Genomic DNA, 14,889 nt, shown 5'->3' with positions numbered 1-14,889 from the left:
ATCCTCGCGAAATTCCCCAGGCCTCTCTTTATCCGCCTCGATGAGGTCTCGGAGCGTTGACATGAGGCGGTTTTGGGTAGCTCTACAACGCGCGGCCTCTCGCCTGCCTATGGTGGTTGCAACTTCTTTGATTTTAGTTTTGAAAGATTCCCACTCGCTAGACCCTATCGTGCGGGATCCCAAGCATTTTACTTCTTCCCGCACGCGTTCTACGAATTCTGGGTTTTGCATGATCGATGCGTTCATTATCCATCGAGGATTTAGTTTGCCATGCTTTTGGTTTACCTCGCACCTAATTTCACATGTCACTAAGCCGTGGTCAGACAGTGGGACGGGTGTCACAGCGTAGTCTTGTATTCGTGAGAGTAAGTCTTCTGAGACATAAAACCGGCCCAGCCGAGCCTGAGACGCACCACTCCATCTGGTGTGTCGTGGGGTGGCCCACCTCCGTCCCGAGGCCACGTCGGTCAGGTCACAGTCGCGAACTACTGACTTGAAAATTCGCGACGAGGCATCGGTGCTGCTGCACCCACCCGCTCTGTCACTTTTTTCCGTCACACAATTAAAGTCACCGCCGAATATTACGGTGCATGGGACATTCAAAAGAGGGCGGGTGGCGGTGAAAAGCTCACTTCGTGATGGTGCGACGTTGATATCAGTGTTAGTAACGCGCCTTATATCTTTAACGCATTCAAACTACGTCGTCAGCGGCGTGCGTTGGCGACTCAGCGGCGTTATAGCGGCTTGATAACTGCGTGGTGTACACGTGATACTACAAACCCGCTAGTTCTGCATTCTCTCACGTGACTGCGCCTCCTCTCCCTTCACTCCGGTCGGCGCTTCGCAGCTGCTGTGCGCTGCGGCGCGGTGCGCTCCTCCTCTCGAACATACACGTTAATTCACCAAGATTTCCGCAGGGGGACAAACGAGGCGTGTTAAGCCGAACGTGATCACGAGGGGGTGTTAATGTAACTAACGGGCAAAATGCCACCAAACTTCAACAAACTCCCCCTCATAGCATCACCCCGTGCTTCGCACTTCCTCATACTCCCCTTTGGGGGAAATGCGGGGGAATTTTTTGGATGAGGCTGCTATGCGTGGACATTCTCTTTGATTTAAAGCTGACACAATGCGGGCAAAAGTTTCTTACAACAGACAGGTCCACAATGACCCTTTTTCGTATGCCTATATACAACTCACTATTGCGAGAAACAATATTTGATCCTGCTGGTTGACTTAACAGGTGTAAATGGCTGAGCACCTTTTTGTACCTTAAATTTAGTTGTTGTTTGTAAGTACCAAGTATTATAATTACAGATTATATATGTGTGTTTATAGGTTTGAAACAGGTATTGCTGGTTTGATCATGTTAATGTGAATTGTGTCAGAAAACTGCTTTGTCGTTCATCTATGTCGTGCCAATGAAGGTTATACCGCTCCCACAAAAATGTGTGGGGCTCCTAAGTCAACAAATACTAAACAACACATCTTTCAACTCTACATTTCCACTTTTTGCATATAATTTTATGCATTTTAGTAGTTTTCCTGTAAAAATCTATTACGTTGGTGCCTTTGGATCAATATCCAAGCCAACGTACACACCTTCATTAAAAATGTGTTAGTTTTTGTTGCCTGCTACGAAATGATATAATTGCTAGAGAACTCCTAAAGTCTTAGGCTGAGTCTGAACCAGATAAACACTAATGCACTCTGCACTTTTTCAGCACTGCGCAGCTCAGCATTCTCACGCGCATATCCACGTGTGCGTGTTTTTTTACGAATTTTACCATAATATACGTGAAGTAATGCTGTCCACAGTAATTCTGTAAAAAACATTTTTCAATAGGCTCGGCCTTGCGTTCCACCTTAACAATGAGTCTATATTCCCTTAGGTATAAATTTACGCGTACAGTAATGAGACAAGTCTTTCATCACTTTTTTACTACTTGAAAGTCTTTTTACAACTTGATTGGCCGAGCTGGTAAGCGAAGTCTTCAGAAATGTTTGGCAATCTTATCTTCCTTGATCGTACAGGTGGTCCGGTGCTTTTAAATTCAACCCACACAAGTGGGGAAAGAAGTTTGACCCTTCCTTTTTATACAAGGTGAATATTACCATCTAAGTGATGGAGTAGTGAAAATATTCACCTAAATAAGGTTGATCGAGAATGCAAGGTTTATGGGAAGACCAACACATACCCTGTGATTAACGAAAGCCCGCGTACCAAAAGGGTAGAAGCAACCAACATGGTAAAAAACAGGCCCACTTTGTAAGACAAAACTCTCACATGATGAGCACACCACGCCGATCTTTAATGCATGATTTAAACTACCGTAGTTTTAGTATTGGTATGTACAAAACAAGAAATGTGCACTGAGCTTGCCACCAGATATTGCAGCGTCCAATTGCACATCTTAAACTACGACCTTTCTTAAAATTTGAAACGTTCTGGCATTCAAAGAGCCTAGTAGCAAAAACTAAGTGTTTTTTTAGGCAAATGCAAAAAAAACTAAGTATCATCATAATGCGCCACTTTTAATGCAGTAAATGAGAACGCTTTAGCGCAAGGTGGTAGAGTGAATGTAAGGAAAGAATTATGTGGCCTGAAGTGAAATGATGGCCATTGTAGTAATAAAGTAAGAATAAAGATGCCACAGTTACTTTGCTCTCTTAAATTCCTGTTCTATAACCCAATATCTCTGATGTGGCTATGGGCAGAAGCCTACCCTCCTCTGCCGTACCAGTACGCTTCTCTCGATGTTGACCCGAACCACCTGGGACCCGCTCATCACGTTCATCATCTTGTGCTGCGCACGTGTCCTTCGCATCCGCGGGTCGAAGCGGAAAAATATTTTATTTTTATTGTACAGCGGTCCTCAAGGCGAACGTTTTGTCGCGTGCCTTCTCTCACACCGGGTCCCGTTCTTTTTTTGCATCATATTTCCTCAAACTGATGTTCCAATTTAGCAATTTCAAGGAAGTCTTTAGTTGCTACTTTCGGTGGTTTTTCTTCTGCCAGCCGTATTTCGCCATGTAGAGCATCAAGTTTGACTTAGCTTTGGAATGTCGGCGTCTGTCACCAGCATTCTTTCTTGTTGGGCGGATTTCGCCTGCCAGCATTTGCTTCTTTCTCTAACCTTTTTCTGAATTCAGCGACTACAAAACATCTTGAAGTGCAAAGGTTCGCTATCTGACACGAACACGTACTGTGAACAGGGGGAATTTCCTGTCAGGTAGCGTGTCAGGCAGCGCAACTCGGCACTTCAAGATATTAAATCACCACCTAGCCCACTCTCAAGCCTTGCTTGACAGTTTGTACTACTCCATGTTTGCCGCCAAGTATGCCCCTCTCCGAAAAACTTGTAGGCGGCCCATGAGGCGGTGCGGCCGAGTCCACGTTTATTGTGGTTGCGTTGGCTGGCCATAAACACGACGAGGCGCGTAGTACACGGTGCCGTTCCCGAGGTTTGCCGGGTGCCGAGTGTGTTCCGTGCCAGCTGGCCAATCTGCTGATGATGATAGTGGCGCTTCAGAAAATGATGATGGTGGCGCTACAGGGCGCCCCCCTTAGCGTGAAGTGCGGTAAAGTGACAAATGTAAATAGCAATGCAGGAAAATACACTATGCACTATGTACAGGTATGTACAATTTGTCCGTAGTCAGGCAGAGTCCGTGGGCAGTCAGTGTTCGAGTGGCAGGGGTTGACTAAACGGCACGGTCCTAGTCGTCGGCGAGGTAGCGTCCGGGATGTGGGCAACCTCTGGTGGACGAGGCTGGGAGTGCGGCCGCGGACGCATTGTTGGATGCGAAGCGGCTGCTGCAATTGATGGTGGAGTTAACGGCAGGCGTAACTCGAAGGACATCGGCAAGGTGCAGCGCGGTGCAGCAGAATGACGACCGGAGTTCGGTCTTGACTGTGCTGTGGTGTGAGCTCTTGGGATGTGTCGCTGTCTGGGCAACGTGCGCACGCGCCGTGCGAGACGGAGCAACGGAGGGCGCCAACGACAAGCGTCTCTCGAACTACCGGTGTGTCGAGTTCCTGTCGTGCAGTGCACTCGCGCTGGTTTCATCCGGGGTCGGAGAGGAGAGCGCCTGTGACACCGTATACCGAATACGCTCCCGTAGCAGGGAAACGGTCGAGGTGGGGGAACCAGTTTGCGGCGCGTCTGACTGCATGGGGACAAGAAATGGTTCTTTCGGCGACATTTGTTGAGACGTTTGTCCCGCAATTGTTTCTCCGGTGTCTCCATCGTAGCCAGGGTGTCAAGACTGTCGGAGGCAATCAGATCAGTTTCGAGTGTCAGTTACACTTCCGAGGACCTCGAGCTGTTGTCGACTGCAGGAAGCTGTTCCACCAGTGACGGGGGAGAGGGCTCGCGTTTGCGGGGAGGAGAAGGGTCTGAAAGATCCTTCTCACCAGTGCCGTGCGGCGAAGGCGGTGAAGTGTCCCAATTATTAGCGGCAAAGCAGTCAACACACGGGTGGGTTTGTGCAGGAGACGCAACCACGTGAGGGACCGCGCCGTGGTGTGGCGTAGAGTTGGCTTAGTGAAACGCCAATTCGGAAGTGCCGGAAGTCGTAGTCGGGGCTCGCGCTTATTGGTCAGGCGAGGGTGGACCTGCCGGCGACTTAGAATCCACGGATGCCGTTGGAAGGCGTGATGGTGTGGACAAAGGCGTTCCTATACCGTAGTGGTTTAGGACAGCGGCCTTCATGTCGTCATGCGCACCGGGTCCTGGGGACGGCAGCTGGATCTACTGAATAAGGTCAGCAAGTAGCTTCTGTAGTGTCAAGAAGTACCTGATTTCCGGGGAGCAGATGTCATTTACATAAAAATGGCTCTCCAAGATGACCAACCAAACAGCGTGGTTTGAGATGGAATCAAACGGGATCAGCAAGGGAAGGTCTGGGAGGGCGGGGAACGTTCTTCGCGTGCCGTCGTCCGCGTTGTAGCCGGGGAAGCAGCGTTGTAAAGCCATGGCGAAGCCGCTTGTCCGGGTCACCAAATTGTAGGCGGCCGATGAGGCGGTGCGGCCGAGCCCACGTTTATTGTGGTTGCGTTGGCTGTGCCATGAACACGACGAGGCGCGTAGAACACGGGTGCCGTTCACGAGGTTAGCCGGGTGCCGAGTGTGTTCCGTGCCAGCTGGCCAATCTGCTGATGATGATGGTGGCGCTTCAGAAAATGATGATGGTGGCGCTACAAACTTTTTCCTTTTAAGTTTTCGGAAATAAGTGAAAGCCGTGTCGCCTGTGCCATTTTTCGAATGCAGATTGTTTCACCATGAGGAAGACTGGTTGAACTATCGGAGAGGAAGCTACGGTATCTGGCGTAAGTCACTGGACAAAATATGTTATCAATGCGATCATAGAACAAAATCGCCCCTATTATAATTATCATCAGATATGTTGTGTCCACCACTGCACCAAGGCCTCTCCCGAATATCTCCATTGACGTCAGTCCAGTTCGTAAAATGCCAACCATTTTTTGCAAATTTTCCATGTTTATTCCCCAATCCAGGCACTGGCCTTCCCCTATTATGCTTACGGTATATTGACAGCTACTCCGTTAAACGAATGGTCGACTTGTGGTCCCTCGCGCGGATGACGGGACCCTCTCATTATCATTTTCTTCGCCTAATCTGAGCTACAATGTCTTCCATGCCATTTATTTCTTATATATGGACTATTTCTTATACCTAAGTGTTATGTCTAGCGTTCTTGTTTTTGTGGCCCCTAAGGCGTACCTAACTTTCCTTTCAAGTAGCTTAGTGAGAGCCCAAAGTTCTGCAAGGTAAGTCTTTGCTGGAAGAACGCCTTGGTTTGACACCAGCTTTTTGAGTGCCACGGGATGCTTACCATATGGGATATCAGACTTCCTATCAAAAGCCGCCCATCCAAAATTTTTATTGGGGAAATTTTCTTTTGATAACTTGGACTAGCTCCTTCGACTTGCCCCTGATAATGGTTATCGCTTTCTGTTTCCCATATTTTGTTATCTACCTTTAAGCCACGTTCCTTGGCATGCTTAGTGAACGTACCCAAGATTTTGTGTGCATATTTTAGTCCTGCATGTCCTGCATTTTCCAGCACAATTGGCGAACCATGCTGTAGAAATTTCGTGTGGTCTAACCGAACAAAACAATGTCGTCTGGACAACCTTAGACGACTCAAATATCACTCATATATACTCACTCCTAGCTTTCTCTACTTACGGTTTCTAAATAGATTCTCCCGAAAGGCGTAAATAATTGCGGAGAGATTGTGTCCTCCTGCCGACAGCCTTTGCATAAAAAACGTACTATTATTTGATGGAGTCGAAGAGTTCGCCCACATCCATCGTTTAAATCTTTGAAAAGGGTAATGTCCAGCTTGTCAACTTTTTTATCAAGTAATGCCTTAATTACTGCTAAACTGCACTGAGTGAGCTGCCTTTTATATTCTATAATTGCCTTGTACAAAAGTGTATTATAAACTGAAAAATCGTTTTAGTGCGGGCTTATATTATTATACTCTGCATTATACTCTGAACGTTTTTCTGTTACCTTCTGGTATAGCGTGAATATGGTGTAAAGTTAAAAGCCCTTTGCCAAAACCGGCTTGCTGTCGTGCCTTCGGAAGTTCTGAAGTCGGACCTATGGGGTTGATGAAAACGTTTTAAAATTACTTGCTGGTACCAAGAGCAGGCTGATGGTCCAGTAATTTGTAGACGTTTTGGCTTCACCATGGATATATAGAACAACGAAATGCACGTTTTTTCTCGTCTTTGGTGCCGTTAAAATCCCAAAGAACTGCGAGAATATATGTGCAACCGTCATACCACACTGTCTCGAACAAAGCCTATTACAGGTGTTGTAATGCATGCATCTTAGGCCGTTCTTCATTTCTTCGTTGCTTTGGGCGCCGTTTATACACCATCTCTCATAACAGGCGGGACCTGCTGTATTCGTATTAAGAAAGTTTGTCTCTCGGTGTGGGCCAGTCGCGGAAATTTTACACTAACATCCTTGGGTATTTTTAATATATCGTCTATATTGTTTGTTGCTTGGCCATTCTCATCCCTGAGTGCATGCATTCTTCTTTTGCCCTTGGGGAATTGGTTCCAAGTCGCCTTCAAAGTTCCTTCTTGTTTCAATTCGGCTTCTACATTCCTACGCTGCGTCATTACCAGAACTTATCGACCACATTTGCCAGATTATATGCTTGCACTGAACATTCACAAAGAATTCGATAAGGTTACTCAATGCGGAATATTGCAGAGATTTGCTAGGGCATCCCCAGAGTCGAAACGCACAAAATTGGGTACGAAATCACCTTCAGCACTGACCCATCCGATTACATCCTTCCATACACAATCCGCGACTTTCAATTTAGATTCCACAAGGCTCCATCTTAGCTCCCCTTTGTTTAACATATCCACGCATAGGGTGGCACAAACACTCGATCAAGACACCGCGGCTCGGTTTGCTTTTAACGGGGATCACGCAGGATTCTTGACCGAATCTAAAGACTATCCCTCTAAAGGTCCCATGGAAACGGAACCCCAGACTGCCATTTTCAGCCTTTAACTCCTGCTTTCTCTCTTCCAATTACGTATATCGCCGACTAAACAAAGTTACTCAGAGTTGACAGTAAAAATGACACTAATTCAGATCATGTCATTTCCTTGCAGATCGGCGATATGCAGCTGGATTTTGTAACGGCGCCATCCGTCTCCTCGGCCTCCCAATTGGCAATTGCAATAGCCCCCGGATATGGGTCCTTAATCTTAAAGCGACTTGGCAGAACACCATGCATGCCATCCTCCTGTATACAATAAGTTTGTAGTGTCCGTGAACAGGCTAGTACAATGCTTGAAAAGAGAGGCACATGGGTGCCTCTCTTACGGCTTACCGTTATATGATTTTCGCCCCGCTCACGTAAGGTTCTCTATAGAATTAATCGGCACCTCCGCCGTACAGTCAGTTGTCTTCCTCAATTAACCCCTTAGACATTCTTCACGAAATTGTAGGCCTTCGCTCCCTTGATACCCTCATCGAAGATATCAAGCTACGTTTTCAGGAACATCTTGAGCTGTCCCCCAAAGGCAATGCTCAATGCTCGTAGGAATATCTAGACATCCCTTCCACCCTGGGTGCTCCCAGTGTGCCTGCGATTGCCAAACCCAGGAATCGCCGTATCCCTTTGCGGAACGCAACAGCATGCTAGTTATACGTTCGTACCATCAAGAATGACCAGATGAAAAATTAAGTCAACATCTTTACGGCTGCCGCCATGCGCGGTACCGAGACTGCGATCGCATGCACGTCTTCAGACGTACCCTTGCGAAAAGTTACCCGAAGGTGTTCAATACATATAGCCAGCTGAAGGCGCCGAACCCATGGGTGTCCTGGCCGCTGTCTACTCCGTCCGCAACCAGTGTTACTCTCTCAACCCGGACAATTCGCATCACTGCGGGTTCTGACATCCCCTCAAAAATTGAACAGAAAAGTTTTACCTGCTTATACCACCACGTATGTAATATACGCCATCCGATACCTTCAACTATAAGGCATCGCCATCCGCATCGTCGGGTCGCCGGAACAGGGGCTTGCGGCACATGGAAACCACACGGCTCACACCGCCGGCCGAGAGAGACTTGACACACGTCCAGTGGTTTCCAGTGCCCCGTTGCAACACCTACCACGCTTAGACTGGCAGCTTTACCTGAAGAAAATTCAAGGCAGAGATTCGCAAGAGAATGCAAGATACCACTGCAGTGGGAATACTAGTCACGCTCAAGACGCTCATACGCTGGGGGAGGTGATGGCAAATAAGATGTGGCGTGGAAAGAATTGAAAGGCACCACCAAATGTTTTGCTTTGAAGGTCCTTCAAACTGAACAAAAATACTGCCTCATGTCGATGTTGCTGTTCATTCCAGAAAGAATCCCAGCTACTCGGCGTGCTGGATCATGCGGTGGAAACGGCGGCGGCTTTCTGCTGTTTTCGCAACCTTTCGCGCTACTGTTCCTGCATACATTCCTCAGATTCCCGCAGTTCTTCCTCCGAGTGAAAAACAGGCGTCTGTTCATAGGGACTTAAAACCTAGTAGGACTCGAGCTTTATTCAAGTGGACAAACTTTGGCTGTTCGTTTCCGTCCCGCGTCGTAGGCATCTCGCGGTCTTTGTAACACACCAACCCAAAGCCGAACCGCTCACCCACTGAGGAGAGCTCACAGGCCGCGTTGAGCAGCGAGACTTCCATGTTTAAATTTCTCGCCAGTGCTATGCGCATATCATCGCTAGGTGTATGAAGACAATTCAATTCAATTCAATTCACAATTCAATTCGATTTATTGTTCTATGTGGCGCTACAAAACATACCCAAAGCTGTTTGGACCCATAGCCAGCGGCTAGTAAGGGGTCCAATAAAAAAATGCAAGAATTGCAGACACGCATGTCAGTACACATCGTCAATAGTAAATTTGAAAAAAACGGTAAAGACACTCTAAACACTTGTTAAAGCACATAATTCTTGAATGAATACAATCCTAAAAGCCATTGAAATAAGCAAGAACACGCTGAATTTTTTCAGCAGTAACAACGGCAATTGCTGTGCTGTGCATTCTAAGCTGTGCATAGAAGACCCCCTGCTTTCACCTTAACCAGTGCTCGCAAAAGCCGGCAACCGGAGACGGGCGTGGGGTTAGTCGTAAAATATATGGGTGAAAATATCGCGCGGAATGTCTTTCATGACGCAAAAGTAACGGCTTACGTTGGCGTTGAAAGCCGGCAAGTTGCCCTGGTAAAGCCTCAAAAGCGTGCTATTGCATTTATCAGCCGATTGCGCTGCCTTGTTAAAGAGGCTTTGGTGTTGCCGAGGCGAATAACAGTTGTGAAAGCGGTGTCGGCAGTGGTGAGTAGGATCGCCGAGTAAATTGGCTACTCAGGAGTGCAAAACGAAGGGTTATACATAGGCGGCTTCACAGCAAAAGCGCTTCTTCGGAAGGGGGCGCGTGTAAGGAGGCGCTGTTCACGGAGCCCGCGGTCGCCGCTGGAAAGAAAGTGAGGGTTGGTGAAGCCCGTACCGATTTCATGTAAGTGAACGTGAAAAACGAAGAGGAAGAAGAAGAGGGATGTGGGTAGTCTAGCAGTCAGGATGGAAGAGTGAGATCGCAAAGCTCTAATCTGGCAGTAAACGTTCCGGAGGCCTACGCGCCGAGCCACTTCGTGTGGCCGCGTTAGCTTCTCGGGAGGCGGCTGGTGTTTGGCGAGTGGCGAACCCCTTCCGTCATCTGGCGACGGCAACAGCTCGACCTGCTGGAGCACTGCGCTAACGCACCGCCCCTGTCCACCAACATTGACCATGTAGGTGTTCATGCGTATTCCTAATCAGCACATTTTTATAGTGTCTGATTCAATTAGGTTCATTACTCTTGTGTTTACCACTATGCCAATAAATATTTCCCTTAGTACATTTTGTTCCTTGTCTCTGTGTCTGATGCCAGATCGCCTCGTCCTCTTCCAGATGACTGAATCCTTCTGCCGCATAACACAACCTTCTTCACACCAGGCAACAAAAAAAAGCATTCTTAAAAAGCTCTGCGACATTTTTTGGTGAAGCTGAAACAAAAGAACCATATTCCAAAATTACTGGGCTATAGAAACGAGAATTCAATGCGCATCATTTGCAAGAAAATTTGGAATTAAAATAACACAAAGTCACATATTTCTCTCTGTGCAGGTGAAGCATAGCTGTGAGCACAATTTGACACAACGGTTGCTTCTAGCACAGCTGTGCAAAAGGACAGTGACGGTGTGCTTGTACGGTGTTTTATTGTTTTCCCAGATTGGTCAATGTATAAAAACAGTTCTCTTGGCAGCTTGCTTGGAGTGATTCCAGTGAAATAATTTTGTGCTGTTCCCTCCTAAGCATGCCAGCTCTCTGTAGAACCTTTAAAGTCAGTATGACAGCCAGATCCAGTCTGGCACTCTATCTCCCACAAAATATATTTAATGTGGCTTTAGAGCCAACGTGTCTCTAGTTGGATTATAAATGCTGCTTCTAATTACCTCAGTCCATCACTGTAAAACACAGAACGGCCAGAGTGCTGTCAATCATGTCCTGGCAGCCCGTAATGTACATTCCAGCGGCACGTTTTTAAATTATGACCTTCGTTCCACTTACAACAGGTGAAAAAATTTTAGCGATTTGCTAATTCACATTCTTCAATGTTTTTGGCTATTTTAACCCAGAATATTGCCTCAAAACCCGCAATACCTGCTTAAAATGCGTCCATGAAAGCATCAGTGTCATTGATGTGTGCTGGGTAAGCGAATGTTGCACTGGTAGAACAGCAGACTTGTTGGACATTCGACGTTCTAAATATATAGCTTCCAACTTTAACCAATGTTGGTCTGTGCGTACATGAAAACATTGCCTCTAAGAGCCATTTCGTAATTACGGGTATGGATACTGATACATAAACAAAAAGCAAAGCAATTTGGTAAACCGTTCCATAAATATAAGGAATAACGAAACTAACTCAGGTTAAAATAAAAGCGAAGTTCACTTAGTTGTTAGTGAGGCAACTGGCCACGAGTACAGTACGTTTGCTGCACTTCCCTGGAAGAAAAACCCGTAGTCACATTCGGGGTCTTAATTTTCACGTGTCCTTTTTTTAGCTGATATTTACACACACACACACACACACACACACATCTATATATATATATATATTTATATATATATATATATATATATATATATATATATATATATATATATATATATATATATATATATATATATTGCAACGAAGAGTATGAGCGGACGCCTCAGAGCAAGTAGAACTAACGCAGCGCTATCCGCCTATGCGGGTATGCGGTGCATCGGTGTAAGAAGACGAAGAAGCAGAAGAACGCTCGGCGTCTGGTCTCGCGGAACCCTGCTCTCGGCTCTTGCGTGTGCACGCCTCGACCGTGAATAAACCCCTCTCTAAGCGACTACCCAGGCGTCGGCTATCTCCTTTACAAGTGGTGGAGGAGCCGGGGTATCGATCCAGTCCTGGAACTCCGGAGCCGCAAACTCCCCGCAGCCATGAACACCGGAGGCAGCCAGGGCGCTACGCCCTCGCCGCCGACTGTGATGTGCTCTGGTGGCATACGTGAGCGAGATCCACCGGGCTTCAACGGCGCCGATGAAAATGACGCGGAAGATTGGCTGGCATCATTCGAGCGAGTGAGTACGCATAATCATTGGAACGAAGCTATGAAACTAAGCAAAGTGAGTTTCTCCCTGCACGCCGTCGCTGAACTTTGGTACGGGAACAACGCGCATCGCTTCAAGACATGGGCTGATTTCAAGGCTGATTTTTTGTTTACTTTTGGCCGCACAGCAGTCCGAAAGCTTCACGCAGAACAGCGCTTGCGCGAACGTGCACAGCGCGCGGGTGAAACTTTCACAAGTTATATTGAAGATGTTGTCGACCTCTGCAAACGGATAAACAGCAGTATGACTGAACACGACAAAGTCAAGCACATACTGAAAGGCATTGACGACGACGCTTTTCAGATGTTGCTGGCTAAAAACCCGCAAACGGTTAGCGACATCATCAGTAATTGCCTGTCTTACGAAGAGCTGCGCAAAGAGCGGGCACTCACGAGGCGCAAAGTCATGCATGCGCCCTTGGCAAGCCTAGCCACTGATGCCCATGAGAATCCCGCCATGCTCCAGCACATCCAGCAATTGGTGCGAGAAGAGGTCGCTCGCCAGCTGTCCCTGCTGCCGTACACGGAACCGCCGCGCTCCCCACTTGCCGCTACTGTTCGTCACGTCATCCAAGAGCAGGTTGCCGAAGGATTCCCTTGTGTACGCCCGCATCCTCCTGTGGCCGCTCCTTTGACCTACGCCGATAACACCGCTAGACCATTTGCCGACGTCGCTGCGCCTAGGATTTTCCACGACGCCATGCCGACACCATATGCTGAGGTCGCAGCGAGGCCCAGGGTCAGCTTTCCCATGGCCGCCCCTCCCATCACTACTGTGAGGCCATCGCCGCGTTCACGATATCAAGCTGGCAATCCCTGGCGCACGGCCGACAACCGTCCCATCTGTTTTTCGTGTTGCATTCCGGGACACGTGGGCCGGTACTGCCGTCGCAACATGGTACCCCCGCGAGGAATTCCCCCGAATAGTTACCGTTCGTCGCCGCCTTTCAATGTGCCGCCCACTCATCCCCTGCTCGAGTCTGACCCGTCTGACCACCGCGACTTCAACAATCGTCGTTCCATGTCCCCACGGCGACGCTCTCTGTCTCCTATGCGCCGCCGTCCTGCCTCCCGCGTCGCGGAAAACTAGATGCCGCAGTTCCGGAGGCAAGAACTGCGTCGTCATCAAACAGCCGAAGACCTAACTTTTCCCCATCTAATGTAATTGATGTCGCTGTCGAAGGTGTCGCTACGGTCGCACTCATCGACACTGGAGCCGCCGTTTCAGTTATAGACGCAAAATTATGCCGCCGTTTAAAGAAGGTGACGACGCCACATTCGGGACTATCATTACGCACAGCTACCGGAGAACACATTTATCCCTTGGGCGCATGCACCGCACGAGTCGTGATTCAGGACATTCTGTACGTCATCGAGTTCATTGTTTTCTCATCGTGCTCACATCAAGTTATCTTGGGTTGGGATTTCCTGTCGCGGAACAGAGCTGTTATCAATTGCGGCCGTGCTGAAGTTGAATTCTCTCCCTTCCTGGACCTTCCTGCTACCAGTTCCCCTTTTCAAAAACTTGTCGTTGCCGAGGATACCACCATTCCACCATCTGCTGACGTCCTCGTGAGTTTATCCTGCAGCGCTGTCTCTGAGGGAAACGTTCTCTTTACGCCGTCCTCCCTGTTCGTTTATCGTCGGTCTATTCCGTTGCCCTTCGCCATGTTGACTGTTACGGACGGCCGCACCAGAATCGTTGTCGCTAATCCCGACTCCTGCCCCCGTTCCCTGCTGCGCGGTGAATGTCTCGGCACCATTGAGCCGACAGGATCTGCCGTCGTCATAGATGTGTCCGACGATTTGCCGCATGTTGAGATCGACGCACTCTCTTCTCCATGTCCACCGTCGCCGCCTCCCTCGGAGTTTTCCGTCACGCTATCGACGCAAATCTCACTCCACAAGAACGAGACCAACTTCTGCAGTTACTACATCGATTTCAGTCGTCCTTCGATTCTGCAACGACATCACTCGGCCGAACTTCAACTGTAACACACCACATCGACACCGGATCCCACGCACCTGTACGGCAGCGACCCTACCGCGTGTCCACCACTCAACGCCACATTATTGACTATCAGGTAGACGACATGCTGCAGCGCGGTGTTATCCGCCCATCAAACAGTCCATGGGCCTCCCCTGTTGTCCTTGTGAAGAAGAAAGATGGCTCCATCCGCTTTTGTGTGGACTACCGACGTCTAAACAAGATTACTCGCAAGGATGTCTACCCTCTGCCACGAATAGATGATGCCCTCGACTGCTTGCAGGGAGCTGAATTTTTCTCCTCCCTCGACTTACGCTAAGGGTATTGGCAAATCCCCATGGCAGACGCAGATCGGCTTAAAACGGCATTCGTTACTCCCGGCGGCTTGTACGAATTTAACGTCATGCCGTTCGGTCTATGTAACGCGCCCGCAACATTCGAAAGAATGATGGACAACATTCTTCGTGGCCTGAAGTGGAAGACTTGTTTGTGCTACCTTGACGACGTCGTGGTATTTTCTCGGGATTTCTCGACGCATCTCGTTCGCCTAGACCAAATACTGACGTGCATGTCGGCAGCAGGACTACAACTGAATTTTAAAAAATGTCACTTTGGTGCTCGGCAGCTGATGATCCTCGGCCACATCGTTAG

The sequence above is a fragment of the Haemaphysalis longicornis genome, unplaced genomic scaffold (genome assembly GCF_048455015.1).
Source record: "Haemaphysalis longicornis isolate Haplotype H1 unplaced genomic scaffold, Haemaphysalis longicornis Haplotype H1 scaffold_6, whole genome shotgun sequence".
Classification (NCBI taxonomy): Eukaryota; Metazoa; Arthropoda; class Arachnida; order Ixodida; family Ixodidae; genus Haemaphysalis; species Haemaphysalis longicornis.
Note: the sequence above shows the minus strand (reverse complement) of the source record.